General features: G+C 43.8%; 1 pseudogene; it reads left to right on the top strand.

Annotated features, from left to right (window-relative positions):
- Window positions 1-1,425: 1,425 nt before the first annotated feature.
- LOC110503087 overlaps window positions 1,426-25,634 on the top strand; it is a 46,330-nt pseudogene continuing 22,121 nt past the window's right edge.

The following is a 25,634-nucleotide window of genomic DNA, read 5'->3' on the forward strand; positions in this document are numbered from 1 at the left end:
ATAAGAACATAATATTAAATAGGAATAAATAATTTAAGCTGTTTTTAGATTTACGTTGATCACTACTGTACTTATTTACAGGCCTTGTAAGCTAGCCAGCTACAGTAGTTGGCTGCCAGACAGTTTTATTTAGCTAACGTTAGCTAGCTAGCTACTGTAACTGTTATTGTAGCTTTCTTTTTGTATATAGCTTGCACCTCAATGGCATCGCTCGGGGATAATTGATTTTATCTGTCCAACCAGGCAAAGTACTATGAAGGCACCACTGATCTCGGCAAGAGGCGCAACATTCAGAAAAATTCACAATTCAGGGTAACGTTTAAGCAGTTAACTTCTATTAGATAGCTGGACGGATTTAGCTACCTGCGACCATTTTTCAACAACCATTTTCCATCTAGCTAACGTTAGTTGGTCATCTACATGTTTCTAGCTATACATATAGTTCAGTGGAGGCTGCTGAAGGGAGGATGGCTCATAATAATGTCTGGAATGGAGTAAATGGAATGCTATCAAACACGTGGTTTCCATGTGCTTGATACCATTCCAATGACTCCATTCCAGCCATTATTATGAGCCGTCCTCCCCTCAGCAGCCTCCACTGATATAGTTATATGTCTGTCATGTTGAGCTATCTAGCCATAAATTAATCCTGATCAATCAAATGGATAGGTGTAAGCAATTATGGTAATTCCAAATGCCCTTAACTAGGTGTCTTCGCTAGACAGACTAAGAGGGGGGGGGGCATGAGAAAGAAAGGATGAAAGTGAGAGAGGGAGAGAGAGGTGGGAAGAGAGTGGAAGACAGACAGAGAGAGAAACAGAGAGAGAAATACAGCAGTGCAAATGTACTTAGACTTCAGAATTTCAGCAACTCTTCTCTTCCAACTTGTTAGGCAATCATATGTACATACAGTCAAATGATGGCCAGCCACACAGGAGGGTGATTATCACTAAGGAGGAGAAGGAGGCCTTGCTGACCGAGATGCATGCTGGCCATTTCGGAGTGAAGCACGTGATTGCCAAAATCAACCTATGCTTCTTCTGATGGGGAATTGTCAAGGAGGTGGACAGCTGGGAAAGTGAAATAACCTTTTGGTTATCAATCACATTCTATTATATCTGAAATGATTATGATTTCAATGAATGTCATATCAGAGAGCACACAATGTTTCAATTTGTCACTTTGTGCTTAAAGGTCAGTACCCTGTCTAGCCTGCCAGAAGTTTGAGAGGGTGAAGACTGTGGTGCCGGAGTTGAAGCCCATCAAAGTTGTTTCACCATGGCGTATGATCGGTAAGTGTCCCAATTCAAATTTTGCCCTGATAAGTTGTTTTGTAATGGTTGCTTTATTTTACCACAGCAGAGTTCAGTATTATAGAATGTGTGTGTGTGCCTCAGTACCCTTACAAATATGAAAAACTGCATAATGTATGACACAGATACGGGTAAGAATAAAGTAATCTTCTCTCTAACACTTTAAATGTTTGGGGTGGACCTCATCGGACCCTTCGCGAAATCCAGGAATTGGCAACAGCTGGTGTCTGACGGCGACCAATCACTTTACCAAGAGGGTGGAGGCAATAGCCATTACGGTCAGTAAATGAGGAGTACATGCTTAACTAAATTCCCTTCTGTAACCGATTAAAAAGGGTGCTTGGAACCAAAAATGGATTGTAGTTTTGTGTGATACCCATCAAGGACAAGACTGGCGAGGCCACCTCCAAGGCGATGATGGACATCTTCAACCCAAGGTTCACCCATGATTGACTTAGTGTTGTTGTTTGTCTATTGCTATTTTTGTACAACGTACTTTCAGATCACTGAAACCCCATCTGATGTGGTGGAAGTTGTCGAACCAGATCAGAAGGCCTTCAAGAACCACCTCCAGGCACGGACTGAGGCTGTGGAGGTTTTTGACCAGGTAAATATTATTGTCCACTGTTAATTTAATTTCTGGCTCTCCAAGAGAAATGTAAGAAATGTATTTGTAATATAATTGCATTTATTCCTGTTATCAATCAAGGTGAGACTGAACATGGCCCATCGCCTGTCCGAGCTCCCCAGGAGGTATCCCATCCACCAGAGCCAGTTGAGTTCGGATCAGTCTGATTCTCTGTGCTCTGAGTCAGAGGGGGACCAGCTTGAGGTAGGCTATACCTTCCAAAAGTGTTGAAAAGTACATATCTCCCATTTATAACACTGCACTAGTCCCTCGAATTTTCTCACAGTAAAGTGTAACCTGTGTGTTTACGTCTCTGTGTCCTACCCTGGTCCCTTTAACTCTATTCCTGTTCTCCAGGACCTAGGGGTTCTGCCCAACACCCAGACGTGGATCCACCTGATGTTCTACATTACCAACCACCCTCCAACTTCTCATTACATCATCTACAGCTACTGTTATTGTCATATTGTCATTATCTGCCAAGAAAGTTTTCATTCTCTATCACACTGGGCACATAATATGTGAGAAACACAGATTAACTAGCATTGCAAATACTCAGAACAAAGAGAGTAACAGTGCCTGGACTTTGCCTCATCAAGTCCCCCTTCTGAGACTGGCTGCCTGTTGAGAACAAGTGACAGGCAGAACATCCCACCCACCCACACAGCAACCACCTCCTCAAAATTCCACACACCAGAATTCGGTATTTTAGTGTACACATTTTTTGTGTGTGTGAAAATAAGTTAATGACACAAAAAAAGATCAACGTTTATGTATTAAAATCTGGAAAAAAATGGACAGGTTTGTTTTCACAGGTGTTTGACTGGGTGTTCATTATTGTAAGTTGTAAGGTATTCTTTGATGGTATTTATTTGTTCCACGTTATTCATTGTTGTATCCTTGGACCTACACTAGATACCTATATATTCATCCACAAGGGTGTACTAATGAGCTATGTGAGATGGAAAAAATTAACCATAATAGATGAAAATTAACCACCACTGAAATATTATTTCAGTGTAGATAAGGGAAGAGCCCCCATTGATTTTGTTAGTCACTCTCACTCAAATATCATATTAAAATGGTATAAAAAGTCATGGCAAAATGACAAACAATTGTTCTGTAAAGCAAACGTATGTGTTTATCTTTTGTTAATAAAATACTTTTTCTGCAAACAGATGTATAAAATTAGAGTTTTTATTATAGTCCTGGTGCTGACTTCATGTTAGTTAATGTGTAGAGGCTAATTGTATAGTCTATGTGTTTGTAGATCGACTGAGGTGAATGAAGCTACAGCAACCAATGTGACTGTGGCTGGGGTTATTTTTGCTTGTATTTGCTCTTCCCCAAATAGCATTTTAGAATTGTTTTATTACAGAAAATGAGCTTCAACTTTCTTTAAAAAAAAAGTACATGCAGGGCCATAGCTACGTATAAGGACACCGATGTCGGGACCTATGAAATGTTTTCGTATTTGAATGCCCCCCCCCCCCCCCCCCCCCCCCACACACACACACACACACAGCTGGTGAAGGAGACTACCCTCGGACTCTGACAGCAGCCCTGAGAGAGAGAGACATAGGGATTACAGGGTTGAGAGTGGGTCAGTGCTTAGATGTGAGGGACCTGAAAGGGAAGGATAAGAGCCCAGATAGATGTGTTCACCTGTGAGTTGCTAAAAGTAGAAAGCAGGACAGGTGCACCTTGAGGAACACAAGGGAAAAGTGCTTCTTATGATGGATGGCAGCAGTCAAGTTGTGTGTGTGTGTGTGTCATGTCTGTAAGCTTTTCTGTCACACACAGGTGTGAGCTGAAGAAGAGGGGGTTGGTTATGGGGCGGCTGAGTCTAGAGTACGCGTTCTCATGTTGAGAGTTCAGACATGACTGCCTCGCTGAAAACACACTCAGATCTTCTCCAGTCATTATGTTCCCTCTCTCTCGAGCCAATAAGAGCCTTGAAGGAAGATAAAGTCATACGATAGGCCACACTCCAACAGAAAGGCCCTCCCACCACAGTGTGGAAGCTGTGACTGATGTGATATATTCATTACAGATGAGTGATGACAACAATGTGATGTATTCATTAATAGTGAGTGATGTCACTAATGTGATATACTCAGTGAGTGATTTCCCCTTTCTCGTCCCCAGCTGTTTGGCTCAGTGTCTTACGCTCCACTGAACAGTGCAATCTCTAACTATGGGCGAAACCACAATGGATTAGTGATGATGAAATAAAGTCAACGTTTGATTGTACCATGGTGTGAGTCAGTTGATTCAACTCTCAGGACACAGCAGAGCTCTGACTGACCCTTGGCAACAACCGGTGTTAAGATGTGTGATGTGATGCCAGGTTTCAATTAGAGAGAGGAGAAAGTGTCAATGAAGGGGGAGACAACGATGAGAGAGAGAGAGAGAGAGAGAGAGAGAGAGAGAGGTGGGAGTGGGACCATCAATGTGCAGAGAGAGAGAATGAGAGAAGGAGTGAGGGAATAAGTTGGCAACATCTGTGTAGAGAGAAAGAAATGAGAGAGTGAAGTGTCAGATGAGAAAGAGAAAGCAAGAGTAAAACACTGTGAATAAGAGACAAAGGGGAAGATGTGTGGCTTGCTGGTATGACACACACACAGCAGATGTTGCTGCCATTCATCTTTAAATATAAGCCACTTTACTGAATAGTAAAATTACCATAACATTCTCTCACAACTATCTGCATAGTTCTGCTGTGTCCATTCTCTTACAATATACTTGCTTTATTGGTCTATTTGCACAGATATTATACATTCGTTTTTCTGTCACAGTACCCATGACACACAACACACAAACATTACAGGCTGGGAGCAGTTGGGGGTAAACAGTAGGATATTAAAGCCAGTAACCCTCAGGTTGTCAGCTCACTCCCAACAAATTTCCACCCAGTCGGAGTTGGGGATTGAAACCGGCAACCCTCTGGTTACCAGCCCTCCTCTGTAACCTTGAGGCTACGGCCAACCCTCTTCACTCTTATCCTATCCTCTCCTCTTCTTTCCTCTCTGTCCTCACTTATTTTCTTTGTGTCTTTCTCTTTCTCCGTCGTTCATCTATCTGCTTACCTCGTCTTTTCTGTTCATTCCTTCTCTTCGCAACTTTTCTTCTCTCTGATGTGGGATGTTCATTCAGGGGACACCTGTGAGGGAAAATATTGGGTTAGAATTCCTCTCTCCATAGCTCAGCTAACTTAATCATGAATGGCATTTTTGTTTAGCCTGTTGTGGTCAGTATTGTGTCAAGTCCAAGGCTGCATAGTCAACTACCCGTTCTTAGGCAAAGACATAACTTTTTTTTTTTTAAGTCTGAGAACACTTTTCCAAAATATGGTGGTTGTTGAGTAATATTTTTTTTTACTAATGCTGGAGCACTTCTATAATGTACCATTTATCAACGAGAGGAGCTCTAGAAGAAAATCAATGTTTAATTTAAGGGAAGGTGTTTAGCAGCATACAGAACAAAAAATACCTTTTTAATCCATACTCAAATGATCGCTGCTGTCTGACAGCCTCACAACCACAGAGCATGTGTAATCAAGCCACATCTGGGCTTCTTTATCTGCTGGATCTTCTGAGACCAGCCACCCGGACAGCTGATGAAACTATAGGTTCGTCATCACCAGGGTCTTGACATGACTGCAATTCTGCATTGAAAACGACTTGGGTGGGCAAATTCTCACCTTCAATGGCCATTGGCATGCTGGAGAAGTGTGCTCTTCACGGATGAATCCCAGTTTCAACTGTACCGGGCAGATGGCAGACAACGTGTATGGCGTCGTGTGGGTGAGCGGTTTACGGATGTCAAATTTGTGAACAGAGTGTCTCATGGTGGCGGTGTGGTTGTGGTATGAGCCGGCATAAGCTACAGACAATGAACACAATTGCATTTTATTGATGGAAATTTGAATGAACAGAGATATTGTGATGAGATCCTGAGGCCCATTGTCATGCCATTCATCCGATGCCATCACCTCATGTTTCAGCATGATAATGCACAGCCCCATGTCGCAAGGATTTGTACACAATTCCTTGTAGCTGGTTCTGGCCTAGTTCTTCCATGGCCTGCATACTCACCAGACATGTATTTCACACATTGAGCACGTTTGGGATGCTCTGGATAGACGTGTACAACAGCATGTTCAAGTTCCCGCCAAAATCCAGCAACTTCGCACAGCCATTGAAGAGGAGAGTGCCAACATCCCATAGGCCACAATCAACAGCCTGATGAACTCTATGTGAAGGAGATGTGTCGCGCTGCGTGAGGCAAATGGTGGTCACGCTGGTTTTCTAGTACACACCCCTACTTTTTTTTGAAAGGTATCTGTGACCAACAGATGCATATCTGTATTCCAAGTCATGTGAAATCCATAGATTAGGGCCTAATTGACTTATTTAAATTGACTGACTTCCTTACACGAACTGTAACTCTGTAAAATCATTGCATTGATATTTTTGTTCAGTGTTATTGTATATCCAAAGCGCCTTCCAGTCATGCATGCATACATTCTACATATGGGTGGTCGCGGGAAACAAACCCACTACCCTGGCATTACAAGGGGCCATGCTCTACCAACTCTACCAAAGGACCACTATCCTATCACACCAGCCCGGTGGAATAGACAAACATAATATTTGTGTCACATGTGTCACGTGTGTGTGTATGTGTGTGCGTGACAACAGCATCAACCAAACGTATCTTATTTTGGAGATGGAGTAGCACTCAGATGAAGGAGTCTACGGAACCCTAAATTAGCCATTTTGCACTGGGTGTGTTCTCTTGCATTAGGTCTATGCAACTAGGTTAGTTCTGGCTGAATGAGTGTGAATGTGTGGGGTGAGGGCTGGGCGGGGATAATGTGACCCCACATGTCTGTCACACTGACAGATTCATTAAGGGAAAAGCCCATGAATACAAAATCCCACCAATCAGAATGAGACTTATTTATTGATCTATTTACCCTTATCTGACGACGAAAGTATTTCAGTCGAAAATGCAGGTTTTACAGTACGTCCATTTCACACTCACAGAACTCTAAATTAGATTTACATTACAAAGGTTTGAGCCCAATCCACGTACAATGATGCCGCAGTGAAACTATAGGAACTTTTTCACCTTAATGGGACGGACTATTTCACTCTCTAGCCAAGGTGTAGTGTATCACCCAGGGTTTAAATGTCACATCTCTCCCATTGATCCAGTGTTCGACTCCTCTCGTCAGATCAATGAAGAAGAAAAAAAGAGATAGAATCTGGGGCTAAAAGAGACATGGATTGTCGTAACCTTCTAGCACAGTCTGATTGGTCTAAAAAGGTTGATGCTCAATGCCACTTTCATCATTCCAGTGGCCTATCAAAGATGAAGCAGTTGTTCATTGTTGAGACACGTACGCACGCACGCACACACACACCCCTCCACACACACACACACACACACACAAACACAACACTACCTACCTAATACATCACTTTCAGACAACACAGTATAAAATCAATGGGTATAGTGATTTGGAAGGCTTTTGTTCCTACTAAAAAACAGCACCAAACTTAATTGAGTGTAGAGCACAGAAAAAGTGATTTAAATCAAATGTATTCCTGAATATGGTATGTTTCACATACACTGCACTGGGTTGTGTGTGGTCTAGTGTGTGTGAGGTGTTAATGGTCCTTTTGAGGCTGACATTTCTCTTTAAATCAGCCAGACTCCCACTCAGGCTCCTCCACACTTGAACTCCTGGTAATGAATCACTTGGCCAACACAATATCCACTCCCCAGGAAGCAGAAAGGCCTTGAGCTTTACAGCAGCATCCATCTGGCCATAAGTCTCCCTGCTGCAAACACACACACACACCCCCACACCGTGTCTCCCTGAGCCACTTACCGTACAGTGGAGAACAAATGGGTTTGGCAAACCTGACATAAGGGGGACGGTAGCTCTTTATCCCTCCTGTCTCCCAGTCTCTCTCTCTCTCTCTCTCTCTCTCTCTCTCTCTCTCTGAAGGATATAGAGAAAGTGTGGGAGGTTATGGGGGACAGAGAGTGTATAAAGGATTAGATCGGGGAGGAGGGAGATAGAGAGTGAGGGATGGTAAGATAGGGAGCAAGAGAGAGCAAGAGAGTGAGGGATGGTAAGAGAGGGCGCAAGAGAGAGAGCGAGAGAGAGAGAGAGAGAGAGAGAGAGAGCAAGAGAGTGAGGGACGGGGAGTAGGAGAACAAGGGAGCAGCTCCCCTACATTCTGAGCTAATGTAATCAGTAGTGTGAGAAATAGCTCTGAATAAAATGGCACAGCTGACGTTTATATAAGAGGATATTGATGACATAAGCCCCAGACAGCAGCCACCCCCCTGATAAAGCAGCTCATTTAGCCAGTACATCATTCTCCCCCTGCAGTCACACACTCAGGCGCAAACACACACGTACACACAAGTGTGCACACAAAGAGAGATGCATGCACGCACTTGCACACACACACACACACACACACACACACACACACACACACACACACACACACACACACACCCACACACACACACACACACACACACACACACACACACACACACACACACACACACACACACACACACACACACACACACACACACACACACACACACACACACACACACACACACACACACACCTACGCAAGCGAACAGAAGGGGTCCATCAGCCAGACAGACAGGGGATAAACAGTCTCTATAAGCTCAACCTCCATCAGACACTCAGACAGACTCACAGACAGACAGACAGACAGACAGACAGACAGACAGACAGACAGACAGACAGACAGACAGACAGACAGACAGACAGACAGACAGACAGACAGACAGACAGACAGAGACAAAACATCACTGTTTATATCAACATTGTTTCAACGTAACTGGTCAACGTATTGGGGAGTGGAATCAATGTGGGAAATACATTGGATTAGAAAAAGGTCACCAATCAGTACTGTTTCCTTCTCATTTCAACCAGCACTGTAAACATTGAAATTAGGGTAAAACTTCAACATAAATACATTGACTTAACCTTACTAGCAAGTGTTTACATCAATCTAATTCCAACATAATCGTCAGAACTATGATTAACTATAAATACGTTGAAACTGTATTAAAATTCCACATAGAAATGTTGAAAATCTTTCTCATCCTAATGTACAGTGCCTTCGGAAATGAATCTACGTGATCGAGGGATTCTACAGTGTGGCGGAATCCCTCGATCATGTATTTCTGTTAGGATCCCCATTAGCTAACGCCATAATGCTAGCTAATCTTCCTGGGTTCCAACACCAATTAACAAGACATCACAAACCACCACAAATCAAGACTTCACAAACACTCAACAAGTATACAATACAGACAATTAAAATACCCGACAGGAAACACATTTAACATTCAGTTGATGTTTCTATTTCCTGTCCAGTCATATGGTCTATCGCATTAGATGTTTTTTATTTTTTTCTTGAAGGTGGATTTATTTTTTGCCTGGGAAATGTGGATTGGTTAAGAGTTCCATTCAGCTATGGCTCTATATAAAACTGTAGATTTTTTCCAATAATTTACTTAACACAGGCAGCAAGCTTATAGGACGATTATTAGGACCAGTGAATGCAGATTTTCTATCCTTAGGTAGTGGAATAACCTTTGGCTCGTTCCAGACATCAAGCACTTATTAAAAATACTTCATCAATTTTCTGCTGATAGACGCCCTTCTTCTTTCTTTTGTTGAGCTTGGTCACAAGATGTATTAATTTACATGAACTTTGATTATCAAACAGAGTGCCAGATTTATCTTCTGCTTTTATGGCATCAAAACACTGAATCGTTCAATTTCTCAGCTCATTATCAACCCACGGGGCACCGTTTGACCTCACAGTGATTTTTCTTAAAGAGCCATGTCAGCTATACTCATAAACAAACTTAGTGACATTTCAGGATCATCCGTACTACACACTTCTAACCATTGCACATTCTTAATCTCATCCACAAATGAGTCCTGATTGAACCCTCTGCAGGACCTTCGGTAGATTACCTTAGGGCCAGCCTTTGGTATTTTAGTCTTCCTAGTGAGTGAGTTCTGATTGAACCCTCTGTAGGACCTACGGTAGATTACCTTAGGGCAGCCTTTGGGATTTTAGTCTTCCTAGTGAGGGCAAACAAGTTATGATCAACCATGTGCCACTGATACAGCTTCAGAACAATGTTCAGCCATGTTAGTAAAAATGTGATTGATACAAGTTGATGATGTGATACGGGACCTATCAGTGAACGTTCTGGTTGATGATGTCATAACTTGGGTCAGGTTACATAGATTGTCAACAGAAATATGTTTCTTTGTCATTAGACAGTTGGTGTTCAAAAAGTCTACATTCATATCTCCCCAAAAATATATTTACCTGTTTTCATTATATACCTTATCCAACATTTCACAAATTACATCAAGATATTTCACATCAGCACTGGGTGGCCTATAGCAGCAACCAACTAGTATAGGTTTCAAATATGGTCAATGCAACTGTACCCATAGCGCCCCTAATCCATTCAACATTAATAAATCCTTATGTTGTTTTGCTGGAATATAATTCTGGATGTAAACTGCAACTCCCATATCAATTTCTGTCCCACCTGAACAAATTGTATCCATGTGTAGAGATCTCAGCATCCTCAAAAGAAGAGTCCAAGTGAGTCTCTGATATTGCCAATACATTAATATTGTTTGACTGCATTAGAGAGCATATTTCATGAATTTTGATCCTTAAACTGAATGTATTCAAGTGAGCGTATTTATATGTCCAAACATGAATCAGCAATTGGAATCTGAGAGAGAGATACTCAGTCAGTGTGTGTGTGTGTGTCTGGAATTAATGGTGTCTGTCGCTCCTCCTAACCTTGGGAGGGAGAGAGGGTGAACAATCAGTTTGTCATACCTTTGATATGCTATGTCACCTTGCTCTCTTGCAGCCTTCATAGCTGGTATTAGTTCCTTTCTTCTTTGACTGACTGCATCTGAGAAATCCTCATTGATGAAGATGAAGGACCCTTTAAGGCGATTGGCTTTTTCAAGGACTGCAAGCTTATCCGTGAACCTGAGGGATTTCACTACAATTGGCCTGGGTCTGGTTCCATTGGCACCACTATTGGCACCGCCAGTGCCCCCTGTTATTTAAATGTGTTACTTTTTATTTTATTTTTTACTTTGGTTATTTATTAAATATTTTCTTAACTCTATTTCCTGAACTGCATTGTTGGTTAAAACTTCTTCCGGATCGGTGTCCAGTCCACGGGACGGTTGAGCTATCAAGAAAATTTCCCAGGACATCTGATATTGCAGAAAGCTTAAATTAAACACTGTCCAATTTACAGTAGCTATTACAGTGACAGAATACCATGCTATTGTTTGAGGAGTGTGCACAGTTTTGAACTTAAAAGTTATTAATAAACCAATTAGGCTCATTTGGGCAGTCTTGAAATAACAATTATTTTTTTTAATGTAATTTAATAATTAAAAAAAAATTGTACCCCCTTTTTTTCCCTCCCCAATTTCATGGTATCCAATTGTTTTTAGTAGCTACTATCTTGTCTCATCACTACAACTCCCGTACAGGCTCAGGAGAGACGAAGGTTGAAAGTCATGTGTCCTCCAATACACACCAACCAAGCCGCACTGCTTCTTAACACAGCACACATCCAACCCAGAAGTCAGCCGCACCAATGTGTCGGAGGAAACACCGTGCACCTGGCAACCGTGCACCTGGCGGGCCGGGCTGGGCGCACTGTGCTAGGCCAATTGTGCGTCGCCCCACGGAGCTCCCAGTCTGCCGATTACAAAAGAGCCTGGGCTCGAACCCAGAGTCTCTGACGGCCCAGCTGGCGCTGCAGTACAGCACCCTTAACCACTGCTCCACCCGGGAGGTCTTGAAACAACATTTTGAACAGAAATGCAATGGTTCCTTGGATCAGTCTAAATCTTTGCACATACACTGCTGGCATCCAGTGGCCAAAATCTAAATTGCAACTGGGCTGGAATAATACATTATGTCCTTTCTCATGCGTTTCAAAAAAAATAATAACTGTTGTTTTTTTCATTATATTATCTTTTACCAGCTCTAATGTGTTATATTCTACTACATTCCTTTCACATTTCCACAAACCTCAAAGTGTTTGCTTTCAAATGGTATCAAGAATATACATATCCTTGCTTCAGGGCGTGAGCTAAAAAAAGGGTTGGATCCTATAAGGTCTTGTCGGTAAGGTCTACACTTGTATTCGGCGCATGTGACAAATACAATTTGATTTGATTTGATACCCCTTGACTTATTTTTCTCTCACACATCTACACAGAATAATGACAAAGTGAAAGCATGTTTTTAGAAATGTTTGCAAATTCATTGAAAATTAAATACAGAAATATGTCATTTACATACAGTAAGTATTCACAGCCTTAAATCAATACATGTTAGCCACAGATTACAGCTGTGAGTCTTTCTGGGTAAGTCTCTAAGAGCTGTGTAAACCTGGATTGTACAATATTTCCAAATTTTCTTGAAAAATTATTCAAGCTCAAGTTGATTGGTGATCATTGTTAGACATACATTTTTAAGTCTTGCCATATATTTTCAAGCTGATTTAAGTCAAAAATGTAGCTAGGCCACTCAGCAACATTCAATGTCTTTTTTTTTTGACCCCCTTTTCTCCCCATTTCGTGGTATCCAATACTATCTTGTCTCAATGCTACAACTCCCGTACGGGCTCGGGAGAAACGAAGGCTGCTCCTCCGATACACAACCCAACCAGCCGTACTGCTTCTTAACACAGCGCGCATCCAACCCGGAAGCCAGCCGCACCAATGTGTCAGAGGCTACACCGTGCACCTGGCAACCTTGGCTAGCGCATACTGCGCCCGGCCCGCCACAGGAGTCGCTGGTGCACGATGAGACAAGGAGATCCCTACCGACCAATCCCTCCCTAACCCAGACGACGCTAGGCCAATTGTGCGTCGCCCCACGGACCTCCTGGTCGCGGCCGGTTACGACAGAGCCTGGGCGCGAACCCAGGGACTCTGATGGCACAGCTGGCGCTGCAGTACAGCCACTGCGCCACACGGGAGGCCCAGCAACGTTCAATGTCATCTTGGTAAGCAACTCCAGTGTATATTTGGCCTTGTGTTTTAGGTTATTGTCCTGCTGAAAGGTGCATTTTTCTCCTAGTGTCTGTTGGTAAGCATACTAAACCAGTATGTATGTCTAAACCGGTATTCCTCTAAATATAGCCTGTGCTTAGCTCTATACCCATAACATGACGCAGCCACCACCCTGGTTGAAAATGATGGTACTCAGTGATGTGTTGTGTTGGATTTGCCCCAAAAATAACGCTTTGCATTAAGGCCATTAAGTTTTTGCAGTTTCACTTTAGTGCCTTATTGCAAGTCGGATGCATGTTTTGGAATAGCTTTTTGTACAGGGTTCCTTTTCACTCAGCCATTTAGGTTAGTATTGTGGACTAACTTCAATTTTCTGACTTGTTAACCACATTTCTACTCCTAAACGTGTTTAGGCTTGCCAAAACAACATTTCAGCTTTTCATTTTTTATTAATTAGTAAAAATGTCTAAAAACATAATTCCACTTTGACATTATGGTGTATTGTGTGTAGGCCAGTGACCCAAAATCTAAATGTAATAAATGTTCAATTCAGGCTGTAACACAACAAAATGTGAAAAAAATATTTTTGAATGCGTATTCAATATGTGTTTGAAATGATGTTGAATTTCATATTTGATTAGACATGTTTTTGACCTTGAATCAACGCCATTGTTTCAACATCATGCCATCAACCTAAATATAATCAAATCAAATAAAATGTTATTTGTCACATACACATGGTTAGCAGATGTTAATGCGAGTGTAGTGAAATGCTTGAGCTACTAGTTCCGATAATGCAGTAATAACCAACGAGTAATCTATCCTAACAATTTCACAATAACTACCTTATGCACACAAGTGTAAAGGGATGAAGAACATGTACATAAAGATATATGAATGAGTGATGGTACAGAACGGCATAGGCAAGATGCAGTAGATGGTATCGAGCACAGTATATACATATGAGATGAGTAATGTAGGGTGCGTAAACATATAAAAGTGCCATTGTTTAAAGTGGCTAGTGATACATGTATTACATAAAGATGGCAAGATGCAGTAGATGGTATAGAGTACAGTATACACATATGAGATGAATAATGTAGGGTATGTAAAATTATATTAAGTGGCATTGTTTAAAGTGGCTAGTGATACATTTTTTACATCAATTTTTCCATTATTAAAGTGTCTGGAGTTGAGTCAGTATGTTGGCAGCAGCCACTCAATGTTAGTGGTGGCTGTTTAACAGTCTGATGGCCTTGAGATAGAAGCTGTTTTTCAGTCTCTCGGTCCCTGCTTTGATGCACCTGTACTGACCTCGCCTTCTGGATGATAGCGGGGTGAACAGGCAGTGGCTTGGGTGGTTGTTGTCCTTGATGATCTTTTTGGCCTTCCTGTGACATCGGGTGGTGTAGGTGTCCTGGAGGGCAGGTAGTTTACCCCCGGTGATGCATTGTGCAGACCTCACTACCCTCTGGAGAGCCTTACGGTTGTGGGCGGAGCAGTTGCCGTACCAGGCGGTGATACAGCCCGACAGGATGCTCTCGATTGTGCATCTTGGTGACAAGCCAAATTTCTCAGCCTGATAATGTCGTGGATTTCCAAAACAGAGTTCACAAGACAGAGCTTTGTGTACTTTTGCAACACGGTGAATGCGTTTTCAAAATGTAGTTAGTTTTCCTTCTCAAAACATAAATGCATTCATCAAGACTATTTTTCCCATTAAAATTGCAAGTAGAATCATCAAAAGAACACGACTGCTTTCGAAAAGTTTAACGCAACCATTCTTATCTCTTGAGTTCAAACAGACAAAACAGAAAGTTAGTCTGTCTTTGAAAAATCCCAGAAGATCAATACATTTTTCTTTGCAGTCACTGATGGTCAAAACTGGAAGTACAACGATCCAAAGGTGCAGAAATACTCTCACTTTATGTATGTTACACCAAAACAATTTCATACACATCAAATATTATTCCTGAAAAAAAGACATAAAATAAAGAACCACAAATCCTGCAGGATTCATTCATTGGTCTCATCACAATCCAATTCCATGTATTCAATATAAAGGTTGGATTGCTCATAGTTTTGTAGACTTTCCATTGTTGCACAGAAACACTATCCACAATAGAAATAAGGAAAGGTGAATACAATGGAGGAACACAACTAATATGAATGTATAGGCCTCAATCCACACCAAAGCAAAGCTCTATGATGGAAGGTCACAATGTTGGAGATGATGACTTAGGAGGAACCCAGAGCTACTTAGAGGTAACCCAACTTCATTCTCTGCATCTCTGCATGTCCGCAATATTGTAAAAAAAAATCATAACAATTAGACAGATCTTTGCCTAGATCTTTCCATATATTATACAAGGTATGGCACTGATGGCGTGATTTTGAATTGTGTGTGGTGTTTACTGATTGACGGAAACAGTGAACACAATTGCACACATCTCTCTTCCGTTGAAAACAATGTGTTATATTCAGTGAAAATAACGCTTAACAGTGAATTTTGTATACACTGAGGACATTTGTATTTAAAGTTTTGCTAAAGGCGGTCTAAGCTATGCAAGTCAGGTACGAAGGCAAGACAATGATCAGAAGATCTGTAAATGTATTTGAGCGTTAGTAATCTAGTAATCTGACCCATGGCTATGGGGGCCTTAGATCCTATGTCTGTATGGGCTGTTTCTACAGGTTTTACTGGTTTTATGTGTGCGTGGGGGATCAAGTGTTTTGACGTGTAACACACACAAACTCAGTTTTATGTCGGCTCTGCAGGAAGTAGGTCGCGGAGTGCCTTGAAAGACACAATGACACACACACACACACACACACACACACACACACAGACACACACACACACACACACACACACACACACACACACACACACACACACACACACACTACACAGGAGGGAGAATGGGGCACAAAAAGTGACCGCTAGGTCTGACCCTTCGCTCTGTTGTAACTTAATAAGCACTGCTGACACACACGCACACACAAACGCACACACAAACACACACACCTCTAAGACCACCTGTGCGATGCACTGCGATAGCACACGCTGAAGGCTGTAACAGGCGTGACGGCTGTGTTGTGGTCTCTCACACTCCTCTTGTCTCTCAGAAAACACACTGAGTAATGACTCTGTTTATCTAAATAATCTCCTCTAGAGGATAACTGACACTGTGCATTAACACAGACATAACTCTGAGTCAGACACAAATACACACACTTACACTCACACACTCACACACACACACACACACACACACACACACACACACACACACACACACACACACACACACACACACACACACACACACACACACACACACACACACACACACACACACACACACACACACACATACACACACACACACACACACACACACACACACACACACACACGTGATGCCATAGGGATCTCTGAAGAACCATACATGGGATGGTTACTTGACGAACTATACAAAAATCCCAAACCAGAAATGCTTCATCCATCCAGGACCGGAATTGAATAGCCCTGTTGTAGGGTGTTGAGCCCATATTTGCATATTTCCCTTTTGCCTTTTGAGCAAATTTTAGAATTACAAGTACCACCCATGACTGTGTTTGCTAGTGACAGAGAGATGGTTGTTGCATTCATTAATTTAAAGGCATGTGGCCTTCACTATGTGAGATCCTAAGTGAATATGTTGTCATTCAAATGGAGTTATTTAAGGAAATATGTTACATATTTCACAAGTCCTTCATTTTGAGGGACTCATTTTACCATAATACAGTGGTTAACATAACGTTTCACATAAATCACATTATGCTGGCTTGCAAAGAGATGTGTAATTCCTATTGAAATCCTGACAGAGTAGGGTTATCCAACTTGTTTTGTTTTATTCACCTGCAACCTGCATACAGAATGACTGCCAGGGTTGGGAAGATCAAGATATGAGACAACCCTAAACTGGGACGACCATTTCAGTAACTGGTGCAATAAGTCCAAGTAGCAGATAGGAATAGTTTAGAAATATTTATATTTGAGTAGCATAAGATTCATTAATCAATCAATTAGCAAAAACATACATATTGAAACAAACAAAAATCAACCTGCAAAGAACATGCTGGGAAATATGATAATGATGGGCTTGGTTTTGGTTCAACTACGGTTATGAACACCAACACAGGTTATTTTACACTAGTGACAGTCAATTTAACTATTTACAGTGTTGATTTAGCTCTTGAATCGCCACTTAAAATGATACGCTGAAAAATCAACATTAGTTAACGCTGGCCAATTTACTGTGTGCTATGAAAAGGACACATCTCTGCAGGATTCCATGTATTTCAAGAACCTTTTAGAATTCTGAAGAACAGTAGATGCCATGTCAAGAACCACACACTTAAATCTAAGGTCTGTTATCGGGCAAGAGTTCTCCGAGGAACCTTAAGAGCTGAGGAAGAAGCATTTAACCATTTGTTTCCGTGTACGGTCTCACTGTCCCTCTTACAAATGGCTCACTCGATCTTTCTCCTGATGTCACACCCTGATCTGTTTCACCTGTCCCTGTGATCGTCTCCACCCCCTCCAGGTGTCGCTTATCTTCCCCAGTGTATTTATCCCTGTGTTTCCTGTCTCTCTGTGCCAGTTCGTCTTGTATGTTTGTCAAGTCAACCAGCGTGTTTTGTCCCATAATCCTTTCTCTCATACTCCTTTCTCTCTACTCTTCTCTTTGCTAGTCCTCCCAGTTTTGACCCTTGCCTGTTTTTTGGACTCCATTCCCGCCTGCCTGACCATTCTGCCTGCCCTGACCTTCGGTACCTAGTGGACTCTGAACTGGTTTTGACCTTTTGCCTGTACACGACCATTCTCTTGCCTACCCCTTTTTGGATGAATAAACATCTAAGACTCCAACCATCTGCCTCCTGTGTCTGCATCTGGGTCTCGCCTTGTGCCCTTATACTTGAGGTCGATAACCTTGTTTTCGAGGTGAGCTGGTGAATAAAAATGAGAAACCCACCTTTCCTTCCACTTTGCCTTCAACAGATTGGTACAAAACATGACCTCTTTGTGTATTTAGTGTCCTTTTGGGAGGCATTTCTATGGTGCTAAGCTATTGTGGGTACAGTATCTGTAGGCAATATGGGTAGAAATAGAATGCTGCTGTATCTATATGTCTTCATGTTGTCTCTGGCCTTCAGTGATCCTCTGGGAGGCTCTGTTTTCCCATGTTTCAACAGCTTCTGAAACACACACACACACACACACATACACACAAACATACTGAAAATGGGTGAGGCCCACAACAGATCAAACACACAGATGGACAAAGGGAGAAAGGCGAGCCGAGCCGTCTAGACTTCAGCACGGTAACAGATCTGACCACTGAGGCTGGACTGAGCAGGCCTCGGTTCTCTGTGCTCAGAGGAAACTGACCCCTATTAACCCCTGACCCTCAACACTAATCCTCAACATGGTCTGTTCATTTCAAAGAGTGTGTGTTTGGATTGAGCTTTTAATTGCGATTTCGAATGCATCTAGATGTGCCTTTCCTAAATGTGTAAGTCGCAAACAGGCATGACAGATGTAGGATGCACCTGCGCAGTAGTTCCACTATACATGCCATTGTAATGACCATTTAACTCCATAATATTAGTGAAACAACAAAGTGGGATCATAATCTTTTAGGTTATCATACTTCAGCTGATCTCCATCCAGGCTGACAAGAAGTATGTGTGTATGTGTAGCAGTAGGCTACCTCATGCTCAAAAGCCCCTAATGTCATTTGTGGTTCCCCTTTTTGGTAATCTAAATGTATCTGACTTATACACAAAACAAAGTCCTATTCGCAAAATGAAACCAAGTAGAGATATTACAGAAAATGTTACTGTGGTTGGGATGCAAGAGTCTGTTTTACCGTGACGACCTTGAGATGCTTGTCTGTTGTTTCATTGGGAAAATGTCTGTTTTCTGCCTTGGAATTTGGACTCTAACCAGATCTCACACGCCTCAGTGTTAACCCTTTAAGCCTCCCTTGCTGATACTGTCACGTTATAATAGTCATGAGAATCCGTGTCCTCATGACCTAGCGCTCATGGCGGCTGGGAACGTTCGTCCTGCTTGTGTATCTGGAACAGGTGCAGGATTTGGGAATCAATCCCTGCAGTTTCTTTAGTGTTCGAACTAGGAGGTTGGTGTTTTCATCACAAGCCAGGAAAAATTGTGATCTGAGAAAAAAAAGAAAACAAAGGAAAAGAGAGAAGAGTCAGTGTCTCTGTCCCGTCAGGCTGAATATCCATCAAGTCATTTGATCAACGGCAGCCAGTAGAAATGCAGTTCCCACCTAGTGTGACTGGCAGCATCATACACTAAATGATCAACTATTGTCACGTAAATCGTCAGCTGAATCCGCAATACCACCACCACCACTACCAATACCACCACCACCAGAAACTAGGCCTTCCTCACGTGCACGCATTTCTCTCCCCAGAACTCCTGTCACTCCAGTTTATGATGTTGCCCTATTTGATGGAGCAATGGTTAAAGGTCGTTCCGTAGAGATTCCGATGGTAACGATGCCATCAGAACGCCCATCAGAGCGCCACCTTGGGAACACTGCAGCGGAAGGTGGGGAACATGGAGAAGGCAACACATGGAGAACACTCAAGTCACACGGAAAACATATGTAACTTACACGCAAGCAACACATTTGAAATGGATATTTGCAGCATGGAGAGGACATGATAGAAGATACACTATCACTATTAAGAATGTACCAGTGCGGTACAGTGTCTTGTTTATGGTTGCAGTGAGAATACGGTGAATATACAAAAAGCTGTTGTGTTTTTAGAGCTAGATTAAGGCATTCTGGCTGTAAGGGACAGTATGCTGCTGTATTCTGATGACTTGGGATTTAAACTGCCAACCTCCCAGTTGCCAGCAACGTGACTTTCCTGCTGCACCACCGTGTCTGTGAGTATGATACGGATTGTTAAACGATTGGAACCAATAGACATTTGGTCCTTTGTCCCTATGGGGAATCCTTTTCGGTGCCACATAAAACCATTCACTTTTTTTTTAGAGCCCTCTCACAAGGAACCCTGTTTTGTTTTTTGTCCCTGTAGGGTAACCCAATTGAATTCTTTGTAAAAAAAAACCTCTCATGAAGATCCCTCTGGTTGCAGGATACTGTAAACTGTCCCTATGGGTGAACCCTTTTGGGTGCCATGCAGAACCCTTTGATTTGTACCAGTGGGGAAGAGCTGTTCAATTCCGGTCCCGGAGGGCTGAAACACGTTTTCATGCTCTCCTTCCAGCCAGAGACAAATTCAGACCTGGGACACCAGGTGAGTGCAATTAACTACCAGGTAGAAAACCCCCCAGAAATGTTTCAGGCCTCCAGGACTGGAATTGAACAGCCCTGGTGTAGGGGAACCCTTTTCAGTTACATTAAAAACCCTCTCATGAAGAACCCTCTGATTCCAGGTAGAACCAATGACAGGTTCTACAGTTAAACTTATAGGATACTTCAGATGCGCTTATGGCACAAACTATTAGGTACTTATATGGCACTGGTTGGTACTTTTAAGGATACATGTGCGCAAAATCTAGTATAATGGAAAATAAATTCTAACCAATATATTCAATGTTTCGTACAATCGTTGCTGCACTTTGAAATATAGGTGGGGCAATGTGCTGGCGGGGGCTCATTAGCATATTTGGGGGCATGGTCTAAAATATGTTGTATTTGTGCCGACCGTTAGTGTAAGTGTTGTACCAGTTTAAACAAGTGGGTTTATCATTATGTGGATGAAGGTTCAGTTCTTAATTTGTTCACTCCCAGTTCTACAATCTTTGTAAGAGCTTGTGACAACGAGAGCGACACTGTTATTAAGAGGTTACTTTGCTTTTTCAAGTAACTTAATGGCAGTTGGTTACCAGAAAGTTAATGCTTATTTTTCAATAATTTACTGTCAGCTTGCTGCTAGTAGTTATTGTAAAATTCTCAGTAACAATGTGGCTGATCTCTGTCACGCTCACTGACCTTATGGTGAGGTCAGTTGGCTGTCAACCAAAATGTTGAGGCCAGGTTAGGCTAAGTCCCAAGTGTTCTCACCACAAAGAATGCTTAGTAGTTGTCGACTAATGTTAAGCTATCTTGTAATCAGTAAACTTCAGAGAAAGTACAGTAAGTTACTAGCAGTTACCAACTATTAAGTTACTAGTAAGTCAATCTTTGACAACAAAAACATCAACCACCTAAACTGGTACAACAAATCCACAGACGGTTGACACAAGTACACAAAATGCAGTAAGTTGTTTTTGTTTACCGTACTTTTACTGAAACCAATAGCCTGTAGTGTAACTTTTTACCAGTGTAGATTTCATGGTGTAAAGGAAAACCTGGTGGAGAGGGAAAGAACAGGATGGTTCTTCACAAACATCACACCAGTAAAGAACCCTTCCGGAGCAGTAAAGAACTCTTCATCATTACTGAAGCACACAGAGAGAGATGGTGCCAGTGATGGTGCCAATCCAGTAACTTTACTTACTGTAGCTTTTCGCCTCAAACCACGGTGCGGGCCGCTACACTTACACATCAGTCAATTGGATTCTGCATTCACTCTCACACTTATCTGTGACCGTTATGTTAGCTACAGATGCTGATGAGCATCTGTCACGACTTCCACCGAAGTTGTTCCCTCTCCTCTCCAGTTTGGCACTCGCCTTCTTTTCTTTTTTTCTTTTTTTTTTCCTTCTTTCAATTACCACCCCATCGACAGGGGGATTGTGCGATAGATCTCTTGGTAGAAGCTGCACTTCCCAGGAGTCACGTGTATCCTCTGTCACAGGAGGAGACGGCGGCTATGGAGACATATGTCACCGAATCTCTGGGAGAGGGATACATTCAGCCTTCCATATCACCCGTCTCCTCGAGTTTCTTTTTTTGTGAAGAAGAAGGATGGAGGTTTGCGCCCGTGTATTGATTATCGAGGTTTAAATAAGATCACGGTAAAATACAGTTACCCGCTACCGCTCATAGCCAGTATGAACAAGTCATTACACAGGGCGCGCTTCTTCACAAAATTGGACCTCAGGAGCGCTTACAACCTGGTGTGTATCCGGGCGGGAGATGAGTGGAAGACAGCATTTAGCACCACTTCTGGGCATTATGAGTACCTCGTCATGCCGTACGGGTTAATGAATGCTCCATCAGTCTTCCAATCTTTTGTAGATGAGATTTTCAGGGACCTGCACGGGCAGGGTGTAGTGGTGTTTAAAGATGACATTCTAATATACTCCGCTACACGCGCCGAGCATGTGTCCCTGGTACGCAGGGTGCTTGGTCGACTGTTGTAACATGACCTGTTACGTCAAGGCTGAGAAATGTCTGTTCTTCCAACAGTCCATCTCCTTCCTAGGGTACCGCTTTTCCGAGTCAGGGGTAGAGATGGAGAATGACCGCATTTCAGCCATGCGTAATTGGTCGACTCCAAAAACGGTAAAGGAGGTGCAGCGGTTTTTAGGGTTTGCCAACTACTCACAGAGGTTTATCCAGGGTTTTGGTCAGGTAGCAGCTCCCATTACCTCACTGCTGAAGAGGGGACCGGTGCGACTGCAGTGGTCAGCTGGGGTGGACAGGGCTTTTGGTCACCTGAAGGCTCTGTTTACCTCGGCTCCCGTGCTGGCTCATCCTGATCCCGAGGCAGGGATAGGGGCTGTGCTGCCTCAGCGCTCGGGTACGCCACCAAAGCTCCGCTCCTGTGCATTATTTTCGAAGAAGCTCAGCCCGGCGAAGCGAAACTATGATATGGGGAACCTGGAGTTGTTGGCTGTTGTCAAGGCTCTGAAAGCGTGGAGACATTGGCTTGAGGGGGCCAGACACCCTTTTGTCATTTGGACTGACCACCGCAATCTGGAGTACATTCGAGCAGCGAGGAGACTGAACTCTCGCCAGGCAAGGTGGGCCATGTTTTTCACCTGCTTTTCTTTCACCCTCTCCTACAGACCAGGTTCCCAGAACGTTAAGGCAGACGCACTGTCCCGGATGTATAACACAGAGGACTTGTCCGCAGATCCCACTCCCATTATTCCAGCTTCTTGCCTGGTGGCACCAGTGGTGTGGGAGGTGGACACAGACATCGAACGGGCGTCACGTTCAGAGCTCACTCCTACCCAGTGTCCGGTTGGGCTTAAGTATGTTCCGTTCGATGTCCGCGATCGTTTGAGCTGTTGGGCCCACACTTCACCCTCCTCTGGTCATCCTGGCATCGGCCGGACAGTGCGCTGTCTTGCTGGGAAGTACTGGTGGCCCACGTTAGCCAAGGACATGAGGGTTTATGTGTCCTCCTGTTCGGTGTGCGCACAGTGCAAGGCACCTAGATACCTGCCCAGAGCGAAATTACAACCCCTTCCCCTTCCACAACCACCGTGGTCACACCTCTCGGTGGATTTCCTGACGGATCTTCCACCCTCGCGGGGTAAGTCCTGCCATCTCCTTCCTTTGCCTGGTCTCCCTACGGCCCTACAGACTGCGGAGGCCCTATTCACCCACGTATTCCGGCACTACGGGGTGCCTGAGGATATAGTTTCTGATCGGGGTCCCCAATTCACGTCTAAAGTCTGGAGGGCGTTTATGGTCTCGGTCAGCCTTACCTCAGGTTTTCACCCCGAGAGCAACAGGCAGGTGGAAAGAGTCTACCAGGAAGTGGGTAGGTTTCTGCGGTCCTATTGCCAGGACCGGCCGGGGGAGTGGGCAGTGTTTCTCCCCTGGGCAGAGATGGCTCAAAACTCTGCCACTCCTCCACTAACCTGTCACCTTTTCAGTGTGTGCTAGGTTACCAGCCGGTCCTGGCACCATGGCATCAGAGCCAGATCGAGGCTCCTGCGGTGGATGAATGGTTTCGGCACTCGGAGGAGACATGGGGCGCTGCCCATGTGCGTCTGCAAAGGGCCATCAGGCGGCAGAAGATGAGTGCCGACCGCCACCGCAATGAGGCCCCGGTGTATGCACCGGGGGATCGGGTCTGGCTCTCGACCCGAAACCTGCCCCTTCACCTGCCCTGCCGGTAGCTGGGTCCGCGGTTTGTGGGGCCATTCAAAGTCCTGAGGAGACTGAACGAGGTTTGCTATAGGTTACAGCTCCCCCTGATTACCGTATTAACCCCTCGTTCCATGTGTCTCTCCTCAGGCCGGTGGTGGCTGGTCCACTCCAGCAGTCTGAGGTGCGGGAGGTTCCTCCGCCCCCTCTGGCCATCGAGGGGGCCCCGGCGTATACAATGCAAGCCATCATGGACTCAAGACGTCGGGCGAGAGGCCTTCAGTACCTCGTGGAGTGGGAGGGGTACGGCCCGGAGGAGAGATGCTGGGTACCGGTGGGGGACATCCTGGACCCATCGTTACTCCAGGAATTTCACCGACTCCATCCGGATCGCCCTGCGGCTCGTCCCCCGGGTCGTCCCCGAGGCCGGTGTCGGCACGCTGCTGGAGCCGCGCGTCAAGGGGGGGTACTGTCACTTCCTCCGAAGTTGTTCCCTCTCCTTGTTCGGGCGGCGTTCGGCGGTCGACGTCACCGGCTTTCTAGCTGCCACCGATCCATGTTTCATTTTTCCTTTTGTTTTGTCTGTTTACACACCTGGTTCCCATCTCATAATTATGTTCCTTATTTAACCCTCTGGTTTCCCTTTCTGTTTGTGCGTGATTGTCTTTCATGTGTTGGAGTTTTATCCTGTTTTGTCCTTGTGTGATAACGGGATTTTTGTTCCGTTCTTGGATTGAGTAAATACAGTGTTTTATTTACTCTTACCTGTGTCCTGCGCCTGACTCCTTCGCTGTCTTCTAGATGGACTCTGACAGCATCAGATTGCTATTAGTGTTGTTGTGACTGACACAGACTTGTGGGGTGGGGCTGGGCAGGTGTCCCAGACTGTAAAGATACACAGTGTAGTAGCAGACGGCAACCCTAATTACTTCCTTGTGTGTGTGTGTGTGTGTGTGTGTTGTGCACATGTGTTGATTATGTTAATCAAACCTAAATCATAGTTTGATAATTCCAGGTGTAGCCTGCCCTGTTCCCTAACTTTGTTCATAGTTTTGTATCAGTCAGCAAAAATGTAACCAGCTGGCATAAAATCTATGCTCATCTGTATAGCATTCTGACCATTTACCATTTAAAAACACTCTTTCTTAATGATTCCAACCCTGTTCTTTCTTCCTGTCTTTACCCATCTCTCACTAGCCTCCTCTTCCCCCATCACTGTGCATGCACACACACACACACATTCCACTGAACTCACAGTGAACTCTGCTGCTGTGTATAAGTACAGCTCTGGAGCCAATTGGAGCGTGGCTGGAGGGCACCATATCGCCTCTCCCATTAGGATAATAGGAATCCCTCTCTGGCTCATAATCCACAGAGATGGAGAGAGTGATTGAGAGAGAGAGAGAGAGAGAAAGAGGAGAGAGAGAGAGAGAAAGAGAAAGAGGAGAGAGAGAGAGAGAGAGAAAGAGGAGCGAGAGAGAGAG

This window comes from Oncorhynchus mykiss, chromosome 23, assembly GCF_013265735.2.
Source record: "Oncorhynchus mykiss isolate Arlee chromosome 23, USDA_OmykA_1.1, whole genome shotgun sequence".
Lineage (NCBI taxonomy): Eukaryota > Metazoa > Chordata > Actinopteri > Salmoniformes > Salmonidae > Oncorhynchus > Oncorhynchus mykiss.